Source organism: Mauremys reevesii, linkage group 2 (assembly GCF_016161935.1).
Source record: "Mauremys reevesii isolate NIE-2019 linkage group 2, ASM1616193v1, whole genome shotgun sequence".
NCBI classification, from domain to species: domain Eukaryota; kingdom Metazoa; phylum Chordata; order Testudines; family Geoemydidae; genus Mauremys; species Mauremys reevesii.
In genome coordinates this window covers 194,605,318-194,631,993 of record NC_052624.1, presented here as the reverse complement: position 1 = coordinate 194,631,993, position 26,676 = coordinate 194,605,318, and the positions used below count along the sequence as shown (strand labels likewise).

The 26,676-nt window shown below is 37.7% G+C and overlaps 1 long non-coding RNA gene across 6 annotated transcripts in view; it reads right to left on the bottom strand.

Moving 5' to 3' along the window:
* LOC120396755 overlaps positions 1-26,676 on the bottom strand; it is a 253,501-nt gene that overhangs the window by 69,301 nt on the left and 157,524 nt on the right. For 3 of the 6 annotated variants that reach the window (XR_005593345.1, XR_005593346.1, XR_005593344.1), the window contains exon 4: positions 25,859-25,917. The exons of the other annotated variants lie outside the window; for them this stretch is intronic. This is a non-coding gene — a long non-coding RNA (uncharacterized LOC120396755). The remainder of the gene's footprint in view (positions 1-25,858; positions 25,918-26,676) is intronic. 6 annotated transcript variants of the gene reach the window in all.

Below are 26,676 nucleotides of genomic sequence, written 5' to 3'. Positions count from 1 at the left end.
ATATTTTATGCTTTGAAACCATTCAACAAGTATGACATGGACTCAGACCCATGATCAGTCTCATATATACCTAGTATAGTCTCTTCAGATGACTCAATAGCACCTTATAGTCAATGACATAGAACACAGCTGACAAATTTAATATTACCATGAACACCAGATCTCCATATAGCAAAGATCATTTGTCATTTTCTCACTAATCTTAACCAAATGTGGATGATTATATACAGCACAACGATTGGCTGGATTGTTTCTCTAGCCACGTTCACCTATATATGGGGTGTTCCACAGCACTTTGTCTTGCACTGCCATCTCTATCTGCATGGATCCACACTCATCCTACAGACATACAATGTGCTTGACTTTCTATGAGCAGTTTTTGACAGTTTTCTCCCTTATGCACTTTGTGGCCTACACTGGAATGACAGCATTTTCAGTGTGGAAATGATAAAGGGAGGAAAGGAGAGATATGGAGTAGAGGAAGGAATCATTCAAATGTCCTAGGTATAAAAGGACCACTTTCAAATAAATTATTGGTTTCATTTTTAATTTCTGACAAGAGCTTACAGCAGTCTTAGTAGTCCAATAGTGTTTAAGAAATGTTTGGCAAATTTCACTGGTATTAGTTAAATAATCTTTTAGCCAATATTCAACACGCTCTATAGCTTGCCAAATACCAGTCATTAGATAATTTTGACTAATATCAAATAGATTATTTTCTTTAGCAGTCAATATAAATTTTCCTTGAAATTTGTTCATTTTAGCATGAATATGGGGAAAAAAGATCCACACTTTAACTACCATGGTATTTACTGAAAATCACAACCTTTATTTTAATATCAAGTTTAATTATTATTTAATATATTTGATTTCTCATTTACTTTTTTGTAAGTGCTGTGGCTTGTTCACTTAATAAGACATCTAAGTTTATAGGGGAAAAATATCAATAGCCTTTAAAGTTTTTCTCTTTCAGTTAACTGAGCCCCAATCATCATTAAGAGTATACTGTGGGGATGTATAGGATTGTTCTTTTAAAATTGAAACCAATCTAAAAATCACATACAATCCTGAATTCCTGACAATCAGCTAGCTTGTCACAGCTAAAACAGCAAATTGCTAAGGAGTCTGATAGTTGCTGTTACTAAGAACTGGGTTTCAGATATTGTTTATTACAAAATATGCATTGCCCTTTGAGAGAAATATTGATGACAGACATATGTATAGGTGAAATGAAAGGACAGGTTGAAAAGTATAGATGTGTATGGACTTACTTCAGGGTCCACCATAAAATGCAAGGAACCTAAAAAGCCATTAAAAGGAAACTGATTAAAATGTCAATGCTAATGCAAATGCATACTGAACAAAATTGCTGAAAGGAGAATAAGTATAAGAGCAAAAGTAGTTTCACTAATTATATGGGACTACTCAAATATTTAAACTTGAGCATACATGTAAGTGTTTGTAGGATCAGGACATAAATGCAGAACATAAGTGTTATTCACTGTCAAAAACCATTAACACCCAGAGTTAAGGTTGCCCAGCAATGCCCAGGGTCCTTCCAGAATGTGGACAGTGTTTAAACTTAAGCCTCTGAAAACCAGGAAATACAGTTAAGGTAATGCCTTCCACATCATGCCTCCACCCAATCGTACACAACCCAAGAGTGCCCAAGGGAGATCTTGGGCCGTATCACTCCCTAAGATGTGTGTGGTCAGCAGGGGAGGATGAAAAAGAGCAGAGTTGGGCATATGAAGAAAAAAAAGTCTGTAACTGTAAATGTTTATATTGCATATGATTTTGTGGGGAGGCATATGAGTTAGAAATCTCTAGAACATTAATCTAGAACAGTTTTCAGTGGAAAATAATTCAACTATCTTTTCCCTAAATCATACTTAAACTACCTAGCATAGATTTAAATTATTTTCTGGATCACACACCAGAAGTACTATGAATCATACAAATCCATAGAGTTTGATGTAATTGCTTGCCCATTTTCGGATAACAAATGCAAATTATATTTTATGCAGAATGGTCAAATGTGAAAACTAAACTAAACATACAATAAAAAACAACCCATCATATGACTAACAGTAGCACCAAATACTTTCAGATTTCATGTAAGCCATAGTATGAATATAAAAGTATTTTGAACCAATGTTTAGTCCGGTATTTCAGCCGTGTTTGCACTTGGTGGATGGATTTTTTTTGCGGGGGGGAAGAGGGGGGGAGGGAAAGAGGGGAGGCTGCATTTTAGTTCCTGATAAATTCACCAGATGAAAGAAATCAAGATGAATACTGCACACAAATCTCTCAAGTATTTATGGAAGAGGAATCCTCACAAATCTTGAAGAAATTGACATGTTTGTATTAATTATCACTATATGCTGATTTGAAAAATCATCAAAAATGTTTAAAGTAATTATTTCTAGTAATTGGTGAGTGGCAGCATTTCCTAACAGACCAAAACCAAACAGGTCTATAGTAATGGAACAATAATCTTGGAGGTCAATTAAAGCTTTTTTTTTTTTTTAACAAGATAAACACAAAAGAGTTCAGTATTTTTACATAATGGACACTTCAACATAGGAAGAATTTAGAAAGATTCAAAAAGGGATTTGAGATTTATATCTGAAGATATTATCATAATTAGTGACAAAAATAGGAAGAAATACCAAACCTTATGTTCAGAGCTTAAACTAATAGCTAACTATTAGATCTAACGGGGAGGCAGCTGATATCCCATCTGCCTATTACAGCGTTGTTTCTCTGAAGCATCTGGTGCTAGCCACTATTGGAGAAGGGACACTGTTCTAGATGGACTTCAGTCTGATCCAGTCTGACAATTCTTATGTTCCTAATCACTAATGGAGTACATGGATAGAGTAAAAAGTTACAAACAAATTTTAAACCTATATTTGAAAATTATTTCTCATTTTACTTACCTGACTGTGACAGCGTTGGGAAACAGCAAGTGATGCAGCACTCTGGTCACCACAATTGCAAGTAGTTTCTCAGGAGTAGCCCTGATTAGGAAGAGCTGTGCCAAGGAGGAGAGCCCCAAAGGCTAATTAGCCCATTACCCAAAAGGTAGAAAAAGATATAAGAAGGAAGTGTTCTGGGGCAGAGAGAGCAAGCAAGCAGGCAGGCTTTTCAGAGTTAGAGCCAGGAGAGATCTCTCAGAGGAAGATACTTTCTGTCTCCTCCTTACTTGGCCAAGTGAGCAAAGCATTATATAAATATTTTAAATACAGAGTTTGTATAGGTGGTGGGGAGAACAAAATGAAATAAAACTAGAAGGTGGTCTCTAAGCAGTTTGTTGCTTGTAAAGAGAGAGTGTGAGACACTGCCCAAGATAGTAAAAATCTGAGTTCGAGATCTGTGTTGCTTATGCTATAGCTGACAGCAGAAGCACTTAAGTACAGCAAAGAAAGCAGCAACTTACAGGTGAAACACAGGTTTCAAAGTAGCAGCCGTGTTAGTCTGTATCCACAAAAAGAACAGGAGTACTTGTGGCACCTTAGAAACTAAAACATTAATTTGAGCATAAGCTTTCGTGGGCTACAGCCCACTTCATCGGATGCATAGACTGGAACATACAGCAAGAAAATATTTATACATACAGAGAACATGAAAAGGTGGAAGTAGCCATACCAACTGTAAGAGGCCAATCAATTGAGATGAGCTATCATCAGAAGGAGAAAAAAAACTTTTGAAGTGATAATTGAGATGACCCATAGAAGGTGTGAGGATATTTAACATGGGGAAATAGATTCAATTAGATTCCAACCATTCCCAGTCTCTGTTCAAACAGAACACAGACCCCTAAACTCAGATCTTACCAGGGTGAAGAAAAGCTACTTATTTATTTTGGTTTAATTTAAAAACAGCAGAACACTAATTCTGGTAGGGATTTAAGACTTTAAACAGTATTTCAGGAAGGAGAATTATTTATAAAAAGCATTTTGATTCACTTTTAAACATAACAGGAAAACTTCATAGAAAATGGGAAAATGTCATCACCTGAGATGACACTGAGGCAAAAACAAACTTCAGCTCTTGGTCATGCCAGGTGCCATTAAAGTCAGTAGGAATCAAGAATGCTTAGAACCTCACAGGACTGAGCACTCAGGCCTGCTCTAGTCAAGTAAAGTACTTCAGTACATGCTGTGGTAATACTCACATATTTTAGGCAAGCACATCTGTCTTTATCACCCTGATGGCTCAGAACATCACTGAGCATCTAAAGCCTGCTCCTGCACCTGCTGGAGCCAGTAGAAAAGCTCCCTTTGATGTCAATGGGTGCAGGAGCGGGGCTCTAGAGAATGCCAAAGGATACTGAAGAATTTAAGGACCAGCTCTTGCTCCCATTGATATAGATGGGGATTTTATCACTGACTTCAATGAGCGTAAGATCGGACCCTAGTAGTCTGGTTTGCGAGCAACTCATGCAGGATGAACATTCGTTCTTTAAAGGCCCTGCAAACTTCCATGGATGCACTGCAAACATTGAGTCTACATAATTAAAAAAGATAATTGAAGCTATGATAGAATCTCTCCATCTGCAAGATGTATTCCAGTTACTGTATGTGGACTATATGCATTTTCCAGTTTGGTGAATTATTTTAATTTCTTCTGGTAAATTAAGCCACAGTATTTCACTGACTCAGTCAGCTGCTGCAGATTGGCTGAAAGTGGCAGTAGATAAGACAATGAAAACTAAGAAATTAGGTGTATAAGAAAGATTTTTTTTGTAAATTACCCTGCAACCTCTTTGTGTCACAGCAGCACTTCTTGTCAATGCAATCTTTATTAATCAATGCGGACATAGAGAAACATCCTTAATAAATGAAGTAGATGGGAGCTACCTATGTCTCTGAAGCCCTGCAGCACTGTCAGGAGAATTTATAAGGAACATCAAGTCTGCACTTTTAATTTGAAATGGGAGCAGAGATGCTATATTTCAACAGTTAAGTGTACTTAGGCGTTATCTTGTCTTAAAATACAAGCTATTTATTTGCTTACTGCTTCTTCCCCACCCCTACCCCCTGAAAATGGTTGGAACTGCTGACTGAAACAATGCACTTTGATTTTAAACAATTCTCTACATTTTTTTTTATCATCAGACAAGGTATATGGGATAATCAGGGAATGATATTGTGACTTCAAATCATAATTCATTCCCTGGCTTGCTCCTGAACAGGGGCAGCTCTAGACCCCAGCGCGCCAAGCAGGCGCTTGGGCCTGCTCGGGGGGGCATTTGGGCTCTTGGAGCTCCGCCGCGCCGCCCGCGCGCGGTCCACGGGGCCGGGAGGGAGCGACCTGCCGACCGGCGGCGCGCGGCGGGCGTCCCGTCCCCCGGCCGCTCCTCGCTCCACGCCCGGCGCGCAGCGACTGCGGTGGTCCGGTCCCGGGGCGTGTGGCGCACCGCCCAGCAGCAGCAGGAGCTCCCAAGCCGGAGCCGGGGAAGACCGGACCGAGGGGGAACGGCGGCGCGCGCGCGCGGCTGGGCTGGGCAGCTGCAGCCTACTTTCCCGCTGCTCCTGAAATAGGGTAACTTCTCACTGCCCTTTATTTGGGGCAGATTGTAAAGTTATAGTTTTGCTATACATGCATACAAGATGTGCATCTACCATATTTATGTGCATAGACCAGTAATCTGTGTTTGTAAATATCAAGGAGTAGTGTCTGTAACAGTGACAGATATGGCAATTTCCTACAATATATTTGGGAGATCTTACTGTATTAAGTTTCTATGTCATTGTGGGGCAGAGATTGTATGTAATTCAGTGGCGGAGGGTGACCATTGCCTTCCAGAAACTAAGAACCATGTGTGTGAGTAGGTAAATTCACTCAGGTTGTAACACTGCCAGAGAGGTACCATCATCTTAAGTGGCTCACAACTACTGGCTCAGATGGGATTCTCTAGAGACCGAACAGACAAAGAAAGGATTTTTGGATAAATAGTCTCTGTTTAAACTGACTCAGGGCTGTCTTTCCGGTCCAGCATCTGGAGAGCACCTTCTGTCCAAAGGGCCCCCAATCCTTCCTGGGAAGGTTTGGAAGGACTTTGGCCTATGGAAGTCCCCATAAGACCGATGGGTGACCACTGGTAGGCTTTTAGCATGCATATAGGAAATGTTATTGATTTAAATATATTTTCTCTGTAATGCTTTCACCTTCAGAATGAATGGGTTTGTTTAAAGAGAGATGTGTGGTAATTTATAACTGTGGGGAATTACGCCTCTGAGAAGAAAGCAAAGCATAGAGGCTGCTTTTTTTAAGCAGACTGGGTTACTGGGAGGTGTAGGTAGGGAGCTATGCAGCCAGGTAACTGTGCAGCCTGGGGGAAAAAAACTGATCAGGATGGGAGACACAGGGGTCTTCACCCACTAGAGGTGACATCTGAGGAGGAGGGAACCTAGAGTGGCTGCCCTTGCTGAACCATGGAGGGGAAATACTACCCTGAACTGTGACAGTAACGTCTGTGAAAAATCCAGCAGAACTTTTTTGCACTCAAAGATCAGGAAGTTCTGATGGATAAATACCATCTTGTAATTGTTTTCAAATGTGATATTTCCCCCTGTATGTGACTGGTGGAAACTGGAAAATTTCAGTGAAAACAATTTAGCCATTTCCAAGAAAGACATGGGGTGGGGACATTATTTTGCCTTTTAAAAAAAATTCAGGTGACCTTTCTTTGAGAATGTCAAGGTGTCCCTCCCACTCTGAACTTTAGGGTACAGATGTGGGGACCTGCATGAATAACCACTAAGCTTATTTTCACCAGTTTAGGCAAAACAGTCACTGCCACCACCAAGCGTGTTCCAAATCTTAGGGGAGAGCCACTTGGAACTCTTCCTTCCCCCAAGTCTCTACACCCTTTGTCCTGGGTAGACTCAAGAAAATTTCCCCACCAATTCCTGGTGAGCCCAGATCCAAAATCCTTGGATCTTAAAACAAGGAAAAATCAATCAGGTTCTTAAAAAAAGACTTTTAAATAAAGAAAAAGGGTGAAAGGACTACCTCTGTGAGATTAGAAAGCAAGATGATCTCACAGACAACAGATTCAAAAGAGAGGATTTCCTTCTGGGCAAAACCTTAAAGTTACACAAAAACCCAATTTGAGTCTCCCTCTATGTTTGCAAAAGAAATAACAGAGAGAAAAATAAATAAATCTTCCACATTCTTATCTAAATACTCACTAATTTAAACAAGGGTTGTTTTCTGGATCTCTGACTATGGCAAAAGCACACACAGAACAGACACAAAAAGACTTTTTCCCTCCTCCCTCTTTGAAAGTATCTTATCTTTTTATTGGTCCTTCTGGTCAGGTGTCAGCTAGGTTTTGTGAGCTTCTTAACCCTTTACAGGTAAAAGAGGAATTAACCCTTAACTGTCTGTTTATGACAGAGAAACTCTAGTGGTTTTGGAGGCATGATGAGAAATTTGATAGCCTTTGTGCCAGAGAAGTACCTTTGGTTGTTTCTGTGAAAATCCACACCAATTTGGCCAAGTTATAAACCTTTGGGGAATCTCATTTCTCACAGCTCAGTAGAGACTTCTTACAGTTTAGCAACTAAAATCTCTGAAGACTGAGACGTACTGAACAAGCTCCATCTCCTCAGATCCTGGGCTGATAAGTCTCTGTGTTCCATCCCCAGAGAACGACTGAGCATGTTCTGTCCCTTCACCGCTCCTATGTATGACAAGACTATGAGTGCACTATACCACCAGAGTTACTGAGCATGCTCTAGTCCAGCAATACAGGGATGAAGCTGGACTTCGCGTGTGATGGCTCTGGGCCAGGGAGAGTCCATGGACTGAACCTGAGACCTCAAAGAAATGGACATAGACAAATGGGAAGATCACACTCAAGACCGCAGTCTTTGGAAACAAGAGCTTAATAAAGGTCACCGGAGTTACAAGAGGAAGCAGTTCAGCTTAGCAGAGGAGAAAAGAGCTTGCAAAAGGCAGAGCCCAAAGGTCAAAACATCGCCTTTAAATTTGACAAATGTGGCAGAGATTGTCTCTCTCAAGTGGGTCCCTTCAGCCACGTTTGTGGCTGCCATAAAACCAAGTAAATTCCTTACTTTGCAGGGGCACATACCCATGGTCTCTTGAGACTGAACGATGCCTACTACTGCCATCTTTCAGATCTCTCTGCTATCCAGACTGGATAGCCAAAAACCAAGTTTTCGAAAACAGCCTTTACAACTGAGCTCTCAGTTTTCAGTACACAGATTTTAGATATGTGATTGCAAGGTTCATGTGTGCAAATGCTGTTTGCATAGAAAAACACCTGACTTTGCATGTGCAAAAACAGGCATGGAAAGTGTATGCAAAAAAATGAAGGCATGTTCATGTTTCTTGATTATATTGCCCTTAAAACTGTGTTTGTGACATAAGAAATACGTTTAAGAAATTAAAGAAAAAGCATAATACTGAGCCCAGCAGTAACTATTCCTAAACTCCAGTGCAAGCAATGAAAGGAAACCAACCCTGATCTCATGGCAAACTATTTAGATGAAGGAGTTAGTATGCTGGAAAGAATCCCTCATATTCCATGCCCCCCTTTAACATAAAAACTAGGTTATGACTTTAGCTCAAGCTGTAGAACAACCTGCTTGAAGAAGAGATGATGCAGTTGAACAATCCCATTCTCCTCTGCCCTTACTTACCTTCAATGTTTTAACTTTACACCTATGTTCCTACAGCCTGCAGGAGTTGTCCATACAGATATATGGCTGTATTAACTCCATCATAGCAGTATGGAGGTATACGGTATTTAGTTTTTAAATATCTAGGAGTCTTTGTAGATTTTCCCCAGTTGTTGGACAGATCTGAGTGGATTGGTGCTTCAGTTTAGAGTGACTTTTGGACTTCTTTGCTCTCCCCGACAGCCAGAATGGAATTTTCAGCAAGGAAGAGCACAGGTGAGGCACCTTCAAGCATCTTTCTTAAATTGCTGATTTTTCAGTCGGCCAAGGAAATACTTCCCCCCACCCCGCCATATTAGGGAGTTTTGGCATTTCTCTTAAGAAAGAAAAAGCAGATACTGCAGGAAGTGATGCTGATGATTCAATATGTGGCATTCTTCCTAAGTAATAGATCAGTAAGCTAGCACTGTGCTGTTGGAGGTGACAGCTTCTGGATGTGATGTCAAATTGCTGTTTTGATCACTTTGGTTATTAAAATTCTCAAGACATTTTCACAAGATTTGAGGCACTAGTGCCTATACAGTGGCCAGATTAATTTGGGGTAATTACCTCCTGCCTACCTAAAATTCCCTCTTAAGTTTCACCCATATTTGCTAGTCTTCACTTCCTAATCTGTGTGGTTTTGTTGCAAACTACTGAACAGTTGTCATGTTTCGCCTTGGTGGTGACCACATTACAATGGTGGATGAATGGTATCTTTAGTCTGGTTTTATGCACATGTGTTAAGATCAGCAATGGGCCTGAGCTGCAGAAGTGGACCTAGATCTTATTATCCTTCCAAAAACCTAAGAGTGTTCTGATCCAGAAGGATTTGGTTTCAGTCCATTTCTAGTTAAAAAAAAAACCTTACCATTTTGAAATCAGTGCATTGTTTTCTTTAACTTACAAACAAGTAAAATCAATAATAAAATAATATAATAAACCATCTTTCATTAAAGAGGAAAAATAGCTTGGTACAAGCAGCAGAAAGGAAGCCACATATCAAATCCTTTGAGTGTGATGGCATGTTCACATGGACTGAGCATCCTCAGTGACACTGCTGAAGCAGGCTGCCCTCACTCCGCTCCTCCTTCCCCCCCACTATTGGCAGGCATGAGTCGCCTCTACGCAATAATCACACTGTTGCCAATCCTTAAGTATCTAATATCTAAAGATTTAAGAGAAAAGAAAGAGGAAAAAGTTAAAATGGTTAAGGAAATCAAATTCACACACTCATTGCAAAGTTCTTGTATCAGGTTTGAAACAGCATGGATGAAACTGCTGGCTTGCACAATCTCTGGTAACTACCAAGATTGGACAGTCCTCAGTCCATGGGCTGGATCCAGAGATCAGAGCAGGAAAGAGGCAAAATGGAGATGCTTCCAGGGTTTTTTATACTTTCTCCCATGTGGAGGGAATGCTCTGTCTTAGTTTGTGAAAAATTACTGGCACAAGGTGGATTTCAGGGTCACATGAGTAAGTCACATCCCCGTGCATGCTTTGGTGACTCATAGGAGCAGCCATTACCCATATTTTGGATAAAGTGTCCACAGGAACAAGCTTCTTCTATAGCTTGTGTTCTTTAATGGGCCATCAACTTGAATGGTCCGTTCACAATATGCTGGGTACACTGGATGAAAACTACTTTGTGGTTTACCCCAGGAACAAACACAGTTGAAATACTGGTACATAGTCAATATTCATAACTTTTTATAGAAAAAAATACATGCATATAGACAGGATAATCATACTCAGCAAATAATAACTTTTCCATTGACACCTTGCATGACATACTTTGTTCCAATTGTCTAATAGTGGCAATATTAATGATATAAATGGTCATATTTCAATCATACAGCATCAGACGGGATGAAATCTTTGGTTCTCTGGAGTGTTGTCTGGGAGGCAGGTCAAACCCTGAAACATTGTATCCCTCTGCAGGCTAACCAGATTGGTAGAAACAAACTACCCACTAATTAGTATTTCTATAGTCATCAGTGTCACCCCAGGAAAAGAGAAAGAGAAAACTAAGTTTGAATCCCAACTTTACCATCTCCTGACAAGAAGAGCCAATACTTAACAGTCTTTAGCTAAGCACAGCAATCAGTTTACAATCCCAACAAAGTAATTTTACCCCTACTTAGGTCCAGGGGAGAGGTGGTTATCTGGCTGGTTCCTCGACTAGTTTCAGTTTCCATCTACTCCAAATACAAAAAATGTTCTTTATATATACAGTGAAACCCCGCTATAACGCAATGATTGGGGTCCAAAAAATTCCATTGCGATAAATGTGGGGTTGCGGTATAGCGGGGTTTCAAGCGGGTCAGTTTAAGTAGGTGGTCCCCAACACGGTGCATTGATGTGCGCCGCCTAGTGCCCCGCAAGGGAGAGAAGCCGCGGCCCCGCGCCTGCCGGGGACAGTGAGCACCGGCGCCCGCAGCCTCGGAGTTCTGTGTCCCCGGCAAGCGCGGGGCCGCAGCTTCTCTCCAAGCTGGATGATTGCGTTATATGCGATTTCGCGTTATGGCGGGGCACGTTATTGTGAGGTTTGACTGTATTTATTTCATTCTTGGAACATGCAGATTTGACATAGCTATCTTAAAATACACACAGGCTGTCTAGCTAAAGTCTTCATTTTGATTACACAATGCCCATTTGATTACACAATGTGTTTTTAACAGACCTGAGTTAGGGTAAGAAGATTTGGTGGGGGCTAAAGACACTGATTATATAACGTTTGCCACTTGAAACACAGGTCATGGGATGATTGGGCTACAACACAGGTTGATTATGCAATGCTTGCAACCTACACAGACCCCAGATCATAAGCAAAGTCAGTTTTGAGAACTTGGGTTACATCAGTGTTCCCTTTGCCACAATAAAAATGCCCTTTATCGTAGCCCTACAGAATTCTGGAGCCCTTCAAACAAATAAGTCTGGTTGTCAACACCAATTGAACAGAGAAAGTGTTGAAGTATGGGAACAGAGTGATAACACAATGATTTTTTAAACTTTAAAAATCACTGTGTTCAGATTAGATACAATGAGTTGTATCTACCCTACTGCTTAAAAAAAAGCTTCACAAAAGAAAAACAGACATCAACATAAAAAAAATAATCACTGGTTGCAGGAAATGCAGTTCCAGTATGTAATATTAAATGGCTATATCACAGGGTTTTCAGCTTTTTTCATAGCATGACCCAACATTTGCCCACTTTCAGATGACCTTCCTCTCATATGTACCAGTATCCTTTGAGCCAGTAACTCTGGTGCTTCATAGGAAGTGCCCAGAAAACTAGTTCAATGCAGTGTTCCTAGTAGAGGAGAAATTACCAATGGATGAGTACATCTCCTTCAGAAGAAAACTAGAGATAGAGAATGGTAGCAGACTTACATAATGAGACGGGTTGTGATAACAGAGAGGTGGATAATACAGAAAGTCACCAAGAAGTGTATGAGGTCTAAACAGAACTGAGAGTGAAACTCTGAGCCAAAGTACACAGCAATACAAATACAAAATCTGTATTTTTGTGAATGAAGCAGCAATGTAAACTTGCCCCTGGTTATCCCAACCCGATACTTGTGAAGCAGGAATCAATGAAACATGTCGGACAAGACAATACATCATCATTTGTAAAGACAGCCAAACGTTAAGACCTTCTTCAGCAAAGACAAGATTGACTGTGCCTACATTATGCAGACAACTAATATGTTTGGTTTTATTTAGTGATTTCAAGACTCAGTTCAGTATCCAAGGGAGACAAAAAAAAATAATTGTTACAGATCAATTTTCTAGCTTCTCCTCAAACACATGAGCAACCCTGCAAGATGCCACCATCCAAATTACTTTACATATTTCTATTCCTTAAACAACCCTAATTTATTTAAGAAATGTTTTCTTGGCTCTATATTAGCATAATTTAGAAATGTAACCTTTGTAAAATATTAATTTATAGGGCCAGTTCTTTGAGGATAACTTTTGGTTTATATTAGTAAGAAGATGGGGTCACTATGATTTTAATATTTGTTTTAATTAATTTAGAATCATTGTCCTTTCATCCTCCCACTACATAGCTGCTGTTGTTGTTGCTTTAAGTTTACCCTACTATGTATAACACTGAGTTCATTTAAAGTTTATTGGATGAGCTAGTGAGAGAGATAATCATTACAGACTGGTTTCGACACAATTTTCACACATGTGAGAAAATATTACACAGGCACTTAAATGATGCAGGCTGTCAACAATATGCCATGGACCTTATATTTGTGCCAATGAATAATAATATTTGGTGCATAGTGGATAATTTTCAGTGTTCTGTCTCTAGTGATTGCAATTATCTAAAAAAATAGCAAGGTTCCACTTGATCCAATATTATTATTATTGCTTGGATGCTCTGCCACTGGTACTCCATTTCTGCAAATTACATGGCATGCTATAGCAAATCTTGTATGTTTCTTTTCTAAGTTTGTTTTACAGGGACATCTAGTGGTGTAAGGATTACAGTTTAATCATATACTGGTACACTTTATTTTTCAAAGCTCATGGTTCATTTATGAGATTCACAGGCAGTATTACCGAGAAGAATGATAGGAAAATTGTACATACTTTCAATTAGTTTAAAGTGGACTGGGAATGAATTATGTTGCTATCTACCAATACTGTACCACCAAATTATCTGTGGCAGGTAGTGAAAATGAAAGGGTCTTGCTAACTTTTAAAGTCTGCTTATATGAGGTGTTTTATTTTGTTGTTGCTGGGGTTTTTTTAAGATGCAGGAATAGGAAGGTATACAGTGTCAGCTAAGATATTACTCCTGGACTGTAGTCTGTTTTCTATTCTACTCTTAGAACATGCTCATCACTGTAGCTTCTGCATACTTCCAGAATTAAGCAATATGACAAACAACTATCTCACATTTGTTCTCTCATCCTCTGCCCAGGGAGAGAAGCACATGCAGAGGAATATCTTGTTTTGGTAGGGTTTTTATGTTTTATTTTTTAAAATATAATGTTTCTATGTATTTATGTTAAAGAACCCAGGTGCAATAAATGTGCATTGCATCTGGAGTGGAAGGTAGTGAGGTTTGTGGTGGTCCTTAGTTCTTGGAGAAGTCCATTCCACAGTCTTGGACCATCCCCCAAGCTTTACCCTCATTGTAGAGCGTTCCACTGTGAAAGAGGAGCATAGATGTTGATTATAGTCTTCATTGGTAATGCATTTTCTTTGCTTGCTTTTTTACACATAGTCAACAAAATTAACCTATGAGAGTTGTTTTTACTTAAACACACACCTTAAGACAAAAATGGTAATCATGCATGATCACTTCAGTTTTTATATTAATATATTAAATGTATATCTATTTAGAAAAAAAATCCAAGGAAAATGAAATTGATGAAAAATAAGTTAGGGTTTTTATTAAAATTATGTTTTGCTCACATCTTTTAAATAAGGACTAGATTGCAACTATGCCACTCTGATCAGTTCCTCACAAAAGTGCTTACACTTTCACTCATATCAGTTATTACCGTACTTAACTTTGCAATTAAGTGATTTACAGTTTCCTTTTTCCATTCTAACCTTTCCAAAGGTAGAGAAGTTCTGTAGCATTAGAGTAAAAACTGTAAAGTGAAAAAAACAAAGTATGTGTTGTGGGGAGAGGGGCAGAGTGGAGAAACAAGCTGAATGAAAAATGTTTGTTTCAAAATTTCCCATTGAAAAAAAAATCAAAAATGTTATTTTCACATGAAAAAATTAACCTTCAATGAAATTCCATTTTTCAGCGGGAAAATTTTCATTCAAAATCCTGATGGTGATAACTTCTAATTGAAGTGAAGGACCTTTTCCCCTCATCAGAGCAGATTTGTCCAAGGTCATTTTCAACCTTTGAACTTGACAACTGATTGATGGTAAATCTAGAATACAGAACAACCCATTCTTAAACAAACTTCACTTTCAATATTTCATTGCTTGAAGATCTGAGGGAAAAAAAAAGTAGTGATGTTTCAGGAACATTTAAGGACATCTGTCACTTCCTTCTCCACTGAAAAAACTTAAAATATCAAGAGCTAATATAGTACTGAAAGTACTATAAAGCATAGAGAATGTGGTCCCCTTGTGCCTATCCCATCACAGCCCAAAATTTACAACCACAGAAGGATGGTATGGAAAAATATCTAGTACTTGTTGAACAACAAGTGGGTCAGGTTGCCTGTTTACAAAATCTTCATGGGTAGGCATACATTCTTGATTGTGAGCACTGCAACCCTTTTTAGTGTATGCCCATCTCTGAATTTTCCTTGTTTTGCTGGTAGTGAGTAATAACTACTGTTTACTGCGCAACACTGGCTTGGTTCACTGTTACCTCATCATCCTCGTCCTCTCATGCCCCTCCATTTCTATTTGTCTTGCCCTCCTGTTTATGTCTTGACAGAGTGTGAGCAATTAGGTGCCCAATTCCCAGGGAAAGTCATTAGAAATTGGATGCCTGACTCCCATTGGTACTTTTGAAAATCTCCCCCTAAAATATGAACAATGGGGTCCTAATCTGATTGGGCCTATGGATACTCCCTGCTGTAGTATTTCAGATAAAAAGATATCAATGCTCTTTTGAGCTTCAAGGAAAGGACTTAAAGCCAAGGTGCTTAGTTTCCTTGGTGGCAAGTTACCATTCATAGAATGTCAGGCTTAGAAGGGACCTCATATGGTCTAAGCCCCTGCTCAAAGAAGGGCCACTCCCCAGACAGATTTTTGCCCCAGATCCCTAAATGCCCCCCTTAAGGATTGAACTCACAACCTTGGGTTTAGCAGGCTAATACTCAAACCACCAAGCAATGCCTCCCCCCTATACAATTTTGCTATGCTTTAGTTTACCCATCAGTAAAATGGGTCTAACATCCATTTGAGTCTTAATTTAGGTGGGATTTTCAAAACCACTCAGCACTGGTCTAACTCCATTCTTATTGAAGTCAATAGGAATTTTACCATTGACTTAACTGGGAGCTGAATTAGGACAGCACTGAGTGGTTTTGAAAACCCCTCTCAATGTTTCAGAACTGCTTTCAAAGCCCCTTTAGAAGTGCAAAATTACTCCACTGTGAGTAATTATTCTAAAGCTGTTTTTCTCTTCCATTAAAAATATGTTAAAAGAAAGCTCATATCCAATGAATAGAAAGAGTCACTGCTTCTTGGGAAGAATGGCATATGTGAAGTTTAATTTAAAAGTCAGAGGTTAATATTTATGGTTTTAGTGAATACATTTATAGATATCCTTTATTTTGTACCCAAAAAGGAAGCCTGTAATCTGATTTAATCTTTTGAACAGAAATAGTTTTCAGAGTAATTCATTTACCTTGCCAATAACAATATTTCTCCTGTGAAAGTCTAACTGGTGGCACAGTAAAGAATTAGAATAAATGTTATGCTGTAATTTCAGCAGTGATCAAAAAGTTAATATTAATGCATACTCTTGTAAATATCATTTAGATTTCTGAAAACTGTCTGAAGAAAAGGCAAGAAAATGTTTCTTTCATCTATAATGAGCCTGCGAGGAAGAATTTCAATAAATCTAGGAAGATGGTTGAAGTTCAGAAGAAATTAATCCCAGAGTCTTTTTGGTATTTCAGGTTAATGTGATTGAAGAATAGCGCTCTTCTAAAATTCAGATAAAAAAAATATGGTTTCTTGGCTTTTTCCCAAGTTCTGGCCAATACCTTCTTAACATTGTACTTCCAGGCTGAGTTACAATTCACATTGTTAATGTTTGTTTGCCAATGTTATATCATAGACCTTCCAGGTGGGTGTTTTTGTTTTATTTTTGTTGCTGCTTCTGTTGTTTTTAAAGACAGATTGACAGGTATTACAGAAGACTTTATAAGGAAAAGCTGATTAAAACTATTTTACTGTGACTAAACAATTCTACCTTAAAAGTTGAATTAACTATAAAGGTAATTTTAATTTTTCCATTTATTTGATTATGCAAGTTGTAGTTTACTAATTTGAAGCCTACCAACAAAGTATTGGATATGAGAATAACAATATTTAGCTACTGGAGATAAGATACTAATATAATTTGACATGCCTCTTCCCCCGATTACCTTGTTCTATTGGTTTGGATCAATATTGTTCTTGACTTTCACAATATAGTAAATCATGATTTACTCAGTGTTTATACACCATATAGCCTCATGGTCATCACTACACACCACAGTCCTGAGCTTTTACGGGTTCATTTTCCAATAGTACATTTCTGGGACTAGCAATTCTGCAGCAGTAATTACCATCACTATCTCCAAGCCTTTTCCTACAGAAGCTTTACATTATATCATTCGCCCATGGTACATATAGTCTAACTTTTGTCTCTCTAGTTTTGTTTTCTGCCAGTTGGAGTTAGGGGTATTTTAGGGGCAGAAGAAGTGTTTGGAAAATTTGCCCAAGTTTTTAAATTAATTTATTTCTGTGGTGGTTTTGTCCATTGTCAATAATGTAGTGAATGAGTACACTGCCAGTAATGTTTGCTTTAAAGGGGGAAATTTTAATTGACTGTTGAAAAGGATTTGTGGGAAATATTTTTGTTTGTTGTTTTGAATTTACAATTATTGATTCTGAAAACCTAATTCTAACAATTCCATCTAGGATTGGACATTAATGAACAAATTAAAATTACAAGACTAAACAAAAAAATACATTTTAACTTAATATTTATTACACATTAATATCTAAAATTAATGCCAAAGCCAATGTGAATTTGTATAATTCAAGTTTTATTGGTATAACTACTTGCATTTTGATACAATTAAATAAAATAAATTAAATTAGGATGTGTTGCATCAAACATAGCCAACGGTAGGTATTTAATAATGGAGATATACTTATCTCCTAGAACTGGAAGGGACCCCAAAGGGTCATTGAGTCAAGCCCCCTGCCTTCACTAGCAGGACTAAATACTGATTTTTGCCCCATATCCCTTAGTGGCTCTCTCAAGAATTGAACTCACAGCCCTGGGTTTAGTAGGTCAATGGTTAAACCACTGAGCTATTTCATTTTACATAGAGTAGGATGGTATATTTTGACATTAATTGTTCATGAAAATATTAGTAAAACAGAACACTTCTTAATTTTACAGGTAAACCATTTTGTTTTAAATACTTGTATTTTTTAGATGTGTTTAAACCAGACTACCACCTTTAGAGGTAGGTTGTTTTGCATCCCTTTCCTTCCCCACCCCCCTCCTGTCACCCCAATTTATGAAATACCTTGTCATGAATATAGGGGGAAAGGTAGCAACCTTTATGTATGCTTGGCAGCTGTACTGGATTGCCTTACCTGTAAAAGGTTAAGCAGTTCAAATAACCTAGTTGGCACCTGACCAGAAGGACCAATGAGGAAAGAGGATTTGTTTTGTTGTTCTCTCTCTGGACAGAGGGGAAAGCCAGCAGGTACACTACCTCCCAAAAAACATACCTGGAATAATTCAACTAAAACCACAGAAACTGTAAGTAGGGCAAGGAAATACATTAGGTTATTTTTTGTTTTAGCTTGTGAATTTTCTTATGTTAAAGAGGTAGTTTCATTCCTGTTTTGTAACTGTGAAGCTGAGCCCAGAGGGGATTCCTCTGTGTTTTAAATCTTTTTATTACCCTGTAAAAGTTACCTTCTATCCTGATTTTGCAGGTGTGATTCTTTTACTTTTTTTCTTTATAAATAAAGTTCTTCTTTTAAGAACCTGATTGATTTCAGTGCCCTGAAGACAAAGGGTCTGGTCTGTGCTCACATTGCTAAGGCAACTGGGTGGTATATTATTCTAGGAAAGGGGATGACGGAGTTTGGGGGGGATGGGGATTCCAAGTGACCCTTCCCTGAATATTTTGTGTAAATCACATGGTGGTGGCAGCAATGCCAGTTTAAGTAATTAGTGCCTTAGAGAAGTTTTAACCTAAGATGGTAGAATATAAGCATGGGTCTTTCATTCAGGTCCCCACATCTGTACTCCAGAGTTCAGAGGGGGTGGGGAGAACCCTGACATACCTGTTTGATGGGTGGCATTATTTCAGGAATAGGTCAGAAATGTGGACTTTGAGGACCTGGGGGCCTGCTCCCCCCTCTCCCTGCATTTACTAATTTCCTAGGATATTTATGCTTGTGACAATTATGGGTGGATACTTCTGGTCAGAAGCGTCAGAAGTTGTTTTAATATATATAGATTTAAAACAATTTGTGGCACTTAGACTTAGGGTTTAGACATTTTTGAAAGGTTAAAAGAAAGCAGGTATTTTGGTTATTGAATTTTTTGGGAAGCTATGTACCTTGGATAAACCACCGCTACAGGGATGAATTAGAGATGTAGTTCTCAAACTGTGGGTTGGGACGCCAAAATGGGTCCCCAACCCCATTTTAATGGGGTCCCAGGGCTGGTGATAGACATACTGGGGCCCAGGGCTAAAGTCTGAGCCCCACTGCCTGGGGCTGAAGTTCAAAGGCTTCAGCCCTGTGTGGCAGGGCTCAGGCTACAGGCCCCAGCACCTGGAGATGAAGAACCTGGGCTTCCGCTTTGGGCCCCCAACCTCACTCGGGGTGGTGAGACTTGGGTGGGCTCAGGGTTCGGTCCTCCCTCCTGGGATCATGTAGCAATTTTTATTGTCAGAAAGGGGTCGCAGTGCAATGATTTTTGAGAACTCCTGATTTAGAGCTTTGAAACTTGGAGGTATTCGAGGCGCTGAACTTGTAGGAGGCATTGCTGGTGGTAATACTTTTAGCTGTGTTTGCTTGCATCTTGACTTGCACATTAAATTACTTTAAAAAAAAAACAGTGAAAACAACTGCAGACATTTTGAGTGAAAAAAATAACTGTTTAAGATTTACAGATTTAATTTGATTAGAGTTCATAAAAAAAAATTACTGCATGGGAATTTTTTGAACCCAGCAAAGTTTGCAAGTTAGAACTGATCAGTAATAATATTAAAAAGTTGCATTTTGTCTGTTATTGGTTTGATCCTAGGAGATGTAAAAACCTTTTTTATTTAAAAAAAATAGTAGAGACCTTTTTGGGGCCATAACCAAACACAACTTATATGGCCAGAAAAATTACTTTTTTGCTATTGCTTTATTTTTATGCACTTTTTTTTTAAGAGTGGTGCTATCTGGCTATTTTCTAAACATGAGTAAAGTTATTATTCCCGCTCCCTGCCATACACACACTTTTAAAAAGACATTTAGCCAAACTTACACAACAGTTTTAAATGACTGTTGGAGATCTAAGGCTCCACAACAAATTTGCTAAATTTTTAACAAATGAAGTATTTAATGTATTGGATTTATTTGCTTATGCGAGTTTATATTAGGAACTAAATTCTTAGTATTTTTACAGTGGGCAATTATTTTTGAGGTAACCATTTAAATACGCACAAGACGCTGCCACATGTTTACAATATGAGCCTTTTAGAAAGAATAGATTTTTTTAAATATATAGCATACTGACAAGACAACTTTTAACTTTGTACTATGTATATAAATTGGCATTACATTTTTATAACTGTTTGTTTAGAAACTTTATTATTATTTTACTTGGTACTTAATACAGCTGTATTTGGTTACTTTTTATTTGTTTATACTAGTGATAGTTTTATTAAGTTTGTTAAGCTTTTATTTATGTAATTTATATGTGTGAGTATTATGGGTTATTTTGTTGATGGCATTATTTAATTTAACAGGAGTTTGCTACTTTTGTGGCAGTACTATTTATGATGTTTTGGGTTTACTTGTTTTGTTTTTTTTCCCACAATTACATTTTGAAAATTGTAGCTATTTTTCTATTTCCATTTAAGCTACCTGAATTTAAAAACAACTGTTTAGCTGGGTGACATACTTTTGAAGTCTGGGGTGGTCCAACTGGCATAAAGGAGCTCCACTTTTGAAAGTGATTTTAACATTTTATTTCATATTTGCTAGAAAAGTTTTTCCATTCATTGATATGTAAAAGCATTGAATTAGAACTTCTGTGAGTGATTGGCTTTTTTGGTATTTTTATTAGTACAAAGTTAGAATTCAATTTTGGAATTACACTTTTTGTATTTCTGCTGGTAATTTGGAATTGGCATATATAGATAAGAGAAAACATTTGTATTTAATTACAAAACTAGAAGTGGTTTGGGGGGGGCGGAATTGTATAGTCTGCTTTTGCATTTTCTGTTTCTTTTTTTTAAAAAAAAAATAGATTTTATTGTTATTGAGATGAACCCATTTAATTTTGATCATTTTCATTCAGTAGGTCACAATTTTTTTTTTTTTGGTTGTTGTTTTTTGGTCATTTTAAATTGACTGTTTTAGCTAGCTTTGAACTCCCCACCCATCCCTTTTACTTAAACTATTTAAAAAAATGCTTTTTTACTTCATTTTGTTAGGGTTAATTTTCTTATACTAATATGACTTTTTTGAGCACACTTTTTTTAAATATTTTGCTGTATAAAGGCAAAGGTTTTTTGGTAAGCATTTTAATTATTTTATCTACTCTTTGCGGGTTAAGACAGGGGCCAGATCACTTTTTTGCTAAATCCAGGAACAAAAGATGTGTTACTAATACAATGGATTTCTAGTTATAAGTTTAAAGGGGATGTAACAAGTTGTCCGGCTCGGTGCCAAACATATGGCCCATAAAATTTAAATTACCTTTATGTTCTAGTTTTGGATTATTTTGGAGGCTTTTATACAACACGGCGGTAATTGTTTTATTGGTGTTTTTAACCAACTCTGAGGACTTGGGGTGATAGGCAATGTGCAGCTTTCTTTTAATTCCAAGTAGTTTGTACACTTGAAACAATTAATTTAGGGATGAAACCAGAGCCTCTGTCAGACTCAGTCCTCAGGGGATAATTCCCAGCTCATAAAAACATTATTTACCAGAAGAAATGCTGTAGTGACAGCAGTGTCATTGGGACCTGCAAAGCTCTTCACCCATTTTGTGAAAAGACATGTTACACTTAGTTAATATTTTTAGGGTTTTTTTATTTAGATGTTGGAAGAGGTTTAATTTCGTTTACCTGTAGATCTGTTTAAGATGGGCAGCCCTTTAAGGCTGGGATTTTTTGTATCTATTACCTTAATATGGCTGTGTTGCAGTATGGGTTTTTAAAAAAAAAAAAAAAGATATTGGAACCACCAATTTATGGTGTTTGTTACCTTTGTTTTTAAAGGCCAGCAGCTTCCCCCCCCACCCCCTTTATGCTGAGTCTAGTTTTAAATTAAGCATTATTGAAGTTTTGGGTTTTGTTTAAGTTTTTTTTATGATGGAATATTATACAATATTTTGGACATGATGGTAAAGTTTACATACATGTGGATTATTTAAATGGTTTTGGACTGTTTTGGGGGGCTTATTTTTAATAAAGATTACTCCCACCTTTGACTGACTGACAGACATTTGCAGATGTAGAAGCAGCAGCTCTTTTAGCAGATGGAGCTTGTCCTTTTTGGTCTGACCTTCGTTCAGTACTTTTACTTGGGATTTTACTGTCTAGTTAGGTAATGCAATCTGTATGGCTCTTTATTTGGTACAACTTTAGCCAGTGTATTGGCCTGATTATTATAGGCAGTTTTGCCCATTTATCATGTATCCTTTATCTTTAAATAAATGGTTAATTTATGCTTTTGTAGCAGTTGATTTATTGTTTTAATTAATTTAAAGTGTTTGACATGTTTACCTTTAGCATTTTGAAACTCACTATCATGTCCAGTAGGAAGACAGACCAAGAAGAAATGTATTTATTTGTTTTTACATAGCTTGAGTTTTGTGAATAAAATGAAAGTTTATCCATTATCTTTTATGGATGATTTTACAGTCAATACCACAGCAACAATTTTAGAATTTTTTTTGGTGACAGAACTTGAACTTTAAAAAAAAATTAAGCCTACTCAGGGATGCCAAAAATGTTAGATTAAAGGGTTCAGCTCATACTTAGAAGCTGGCACTTGTTTTAAGATTGGTTTAAAAAACAAGGGTTTAATGTAAGATCATTAAAAAATTAAAGTATAAAAATAATTTCTTGATCCAATGCAAAAGTTAAACAGTGTATTGAAGAAAATCTATAAGTTAGAAAAGTGTGAGTACATTCCAAATGGTGTAAAACATTTGCAAAAAAAAAGTTGACTTTTATAAGGAAATTTTTAAAGAAGGCATAAAAGGTATTTGCCAAAAGGAATTAAGTAGAACAATTTCTATTGTCAAATCAATGTGTTGAAAAAGAAAAAGATCAGCCTTTAAACAGGGGATATGGGGGGTGGAACACAAGTATTAAAAAGTAATTTAGAAACATGCAAAGCAAACTGTTAATCTTCTTGTTTTAATAAGACAGGGTTAACAACTGTTTTATAGCAACTGATAATTTTTAATAATTTAACAAATGCTTTGTTTTCTCTCTTATTTTAAGGTTTGTGGTTTCTATAATTGGTACTAATTTTAAAAAAAAGCAAAAGTGGCAAAATTAAAATTTTAATTTAAGTTGTTAAAGCAGACTTGGGTAACCCTTTTGTTAACAGAATGCTAGATTTTGTTGTTGTTCTGTGCTCAAGTTCCAGGTTAAATCCCCATAATGGTCTAAGCTGGCATAATGGCCAGGTTGGTCTCTCAATGTTGGCAGTGAAACAAGTGGGCAAGGGCTGTCAGATTAAAAATCCATGACAATTTTTACTGAATTTGGGTGTTGCAAATGACTCATGAATGCAAACGTGGTTCCAAGAAAACATCTTGTAGCTTCTTTTTAAAGAAGGCAACATACTTGGGTTATAAAAAAAAAAAAAAAGCTGTGAGATCTAATTTTTTTTTCTCCAAGTAAGTTTAAGCACTTATGCACAGAATTTCCACAGTTTGTGTAAAGGCATAGCTTTGAAAGTATAAACAATAAAAAAGGAAAACATTTTTTTTCTCCCCTCTCTTTACCCATTCTGGGCATACAGCAAAAAAGGAATAAAAGCTGGTTTGTTTTTAAAAATCTTACGCACATAGAAAATCATTTTTGAGTTTTGTTTTAGCTACAAAAACAAACCTTGCAATTTCTTAGCTTTCTTAATATCTATATAGTTTAACTGTAATTTTTGTAATATCTAACCAACTCTAAAATTTACAAATCTCAATTTTAATATAAAAAATTGTAAACCTTAGAATATATCCAAGTTCCTTTTTGTTTTCCTATGTGCTTCAAATAAAGAAAGAGTTAGGTTTATAATCGTAATGCTATGAACCAACATCTAATCCTAGGTGGAATTGGATGCTGTATTGGGTCTACAAATTTACCTTAATTGTGAGCTCCACAGTAAAAAGTGAAAGTTCATAAAATGTCACAATTACCTAAAACAAGAAATATTAATGGGAAAAAGGTGCAGAAGCAAGGCAGAAAAATGAAATTAATACAAAGAAAAAGTCCTACTAATATAATTCAAGGACTGTCTTAAAACCATGCCTGGCAAACAAGAAAAATGTGGAATCAGAAAAACTCAGTGAGCCAAAATTGGTGTCTTGGAAATTAGTACTAATTGATGGACAAAATAATGAGAGGATGAGCAAGTCTACTCAGCACACCCTTTTTGGGTTCGTGGGTGGGTGAGACTTTGGGGGAAATACAGAAATAAATGAAGGCAACTGGCATACTGCTGACACAAAGAAGGGGAAGAAGCAGATTTCAATATCATGGGTTCAACCCCCACAGTCTCTAGGACCCTAGACCTTCTTCATCCTAATTGTGGAAATGTCCTGACCAGGGCAGAGAAAGGAAGCCAAATGACATTGCCACCTCCATTGGCATAGGCGAAAGCCCGAATACCACCTGGGATGTAAGACTTTGTCAACACACAGGTGTGTGTGTGTGGAGGTCTTTCCTTCCCCATCTTATTTCTTCTCTTTCCTGTCACTGTCCTTTTTTCCATTTGTCTAGGAAGGTTTAGCTTAGCTAGCCACGACTGCATATTTTTGAAACACTGCTCTGAGCCTGTGACCAAAGAGGCAACTAAAAGCCATGCCCTGAACAGCCAGATGCTTGGACAAGTGTGCCAGTTCTCAGAGTGGCAGATAAGACCACGTGCTGTGACTGTTTCTCCAGATGTGAGGTTGCAAGTGAAAATCAATACCAGAGACAGAAATTGTGTTTTTGCTCTTTGCTGTTCTTGTGTCCTTTGTCTTGTTTTATCTTCCAGGAAATAGGATCAGACTTCAACAACAACAACAGCATCAACAGTTTCAACCCATCTTTTCTTTTCCATCGTAAATACCATCTAAGAGACTGTCAAACAAGGTTCTCCCCCTGCCTTTCTAAAAATCCCTCTCCAGATAATGGGAAAGGGAACAAGGGGTGTTGTTATTAATGAGAGCCTTATTTAATAATTTACATTTTTACTTTTTTCTCCTTTTCTCTATCTTTACTAACAAGTTAAAATACATTTTTTAAAATGGTGTTTGTGCAATAGTACTAAGCAGGCTGAAGTCTCCGTATACCAAACCCCAAACCTTGTTAAACAAAATTTAGTGTTGGACAGTGACAAGGTCATGTTAACTCCTTTAACTCTTTGGCCCCTATGTTCCATCTAAATTAATATAATGCCTTCCAGCTCTGTATTCATAGATTGTGGCAGTAGAATTGTTTGTTTTTAAATCAGTGAGCTATTTAAGAGTTTGAAGTATCAGAGAGGTAGCCATGTTAGTCTGTATCCACAAAAACAACAAGAAGTCTGGTGGCACCTTAAAGACTAACAGATTTATTTGAGCATAAGCTTTCATGGGTAAAAAACCCACTTCTTCAGATGCATGGAGTGAAAATTACAGATACAGGCATAAATATATATTGGCACATGAAGAGAAGGGAGTTACCTGTTGCAATAAATAAAGCCAAGTCCGTCCGTCTGTCTGTTCCAGTGGAGCGCCCCAAGCGGGGGTTTTCCACGTCCTTTTATTATAATGGTTACATAAATCATTCTATTATGCGCATGTGCTAACGTAATCCAACTACTTCGCCCCCTCCCCTGATTGGTGCTCTATGCACTGCGTGTTCCAGTGGTAAACACCTGGTCAGCGCTTAATCTGTGTGTCTCCTGATCGAGTGTGGGAACCACTTCAGCTGCTCTAAATCCAGGGGCGGTTTTCCAACCCCCTTAGTGCTTGAGAAGTGTAAAGTTCCTACCTTACCTTACAAGTGGAAAACCAGTGTTGAAGGCCAATTCAGTCAGGCTGGATGTGGTCCACTCCTGATAATTGATGAGGAGGTGTCAATACCAAGAGAGGAAAAATTGCTTTTGTAGTGAGCCAGCCACTCCCAGTCCGTATTCATGCCCAAATTGATGGTGTTAAGTTTGCAAATGAATTGTAGCTTGAATTGTAGTTTGAAACCACTTATCGGTGGCAGTTATATGTGTGAACAGTTTCCTCTCCTCCCCCTCCCACATGACCCCTGTCAGCCTGCCTCACTTGAGGTTTGTATTATTATTTATTCAATCTCATTTGTCTCTCTTGTCAAGTTCTTTCTGGTTTTCAGAATATGGTCATTCTAACAAAATCCAATCAATCAGGCACATTCTAATCTGGGGATTCAGGGCCTTAAAATTCTTCAGTATTGTTGCTATTCCACTGGCAGCTTTCTGTTGGCAAATGGGAAGAAGCACACCACACCATCCCACTAGGGACACTGAGGCTTCCTCAGAAGCCTTACTCATATTCCATTGCTATCAAATATTCCACATTCAAATACAACAGTCAAATTCTCAGCCCTCCAGTTTCCCAAACCAGAACTGAAAATGAATAAATGAGATTCATATCACAACCCAAGTGGTTCACTGTACTAATTTGTAAATGATGGCAATTAGCACATCTTGTTCTTCATACCTGCCATTAGACTTCTGCATTTCACTGTGGAAATGCACACATTTATATGCCATGTAGGCCCCTCTCTCTGGAATTAACTCTTAACATTTACTCTGGCATGAAATTACTAGGTTTAACTCTTCATT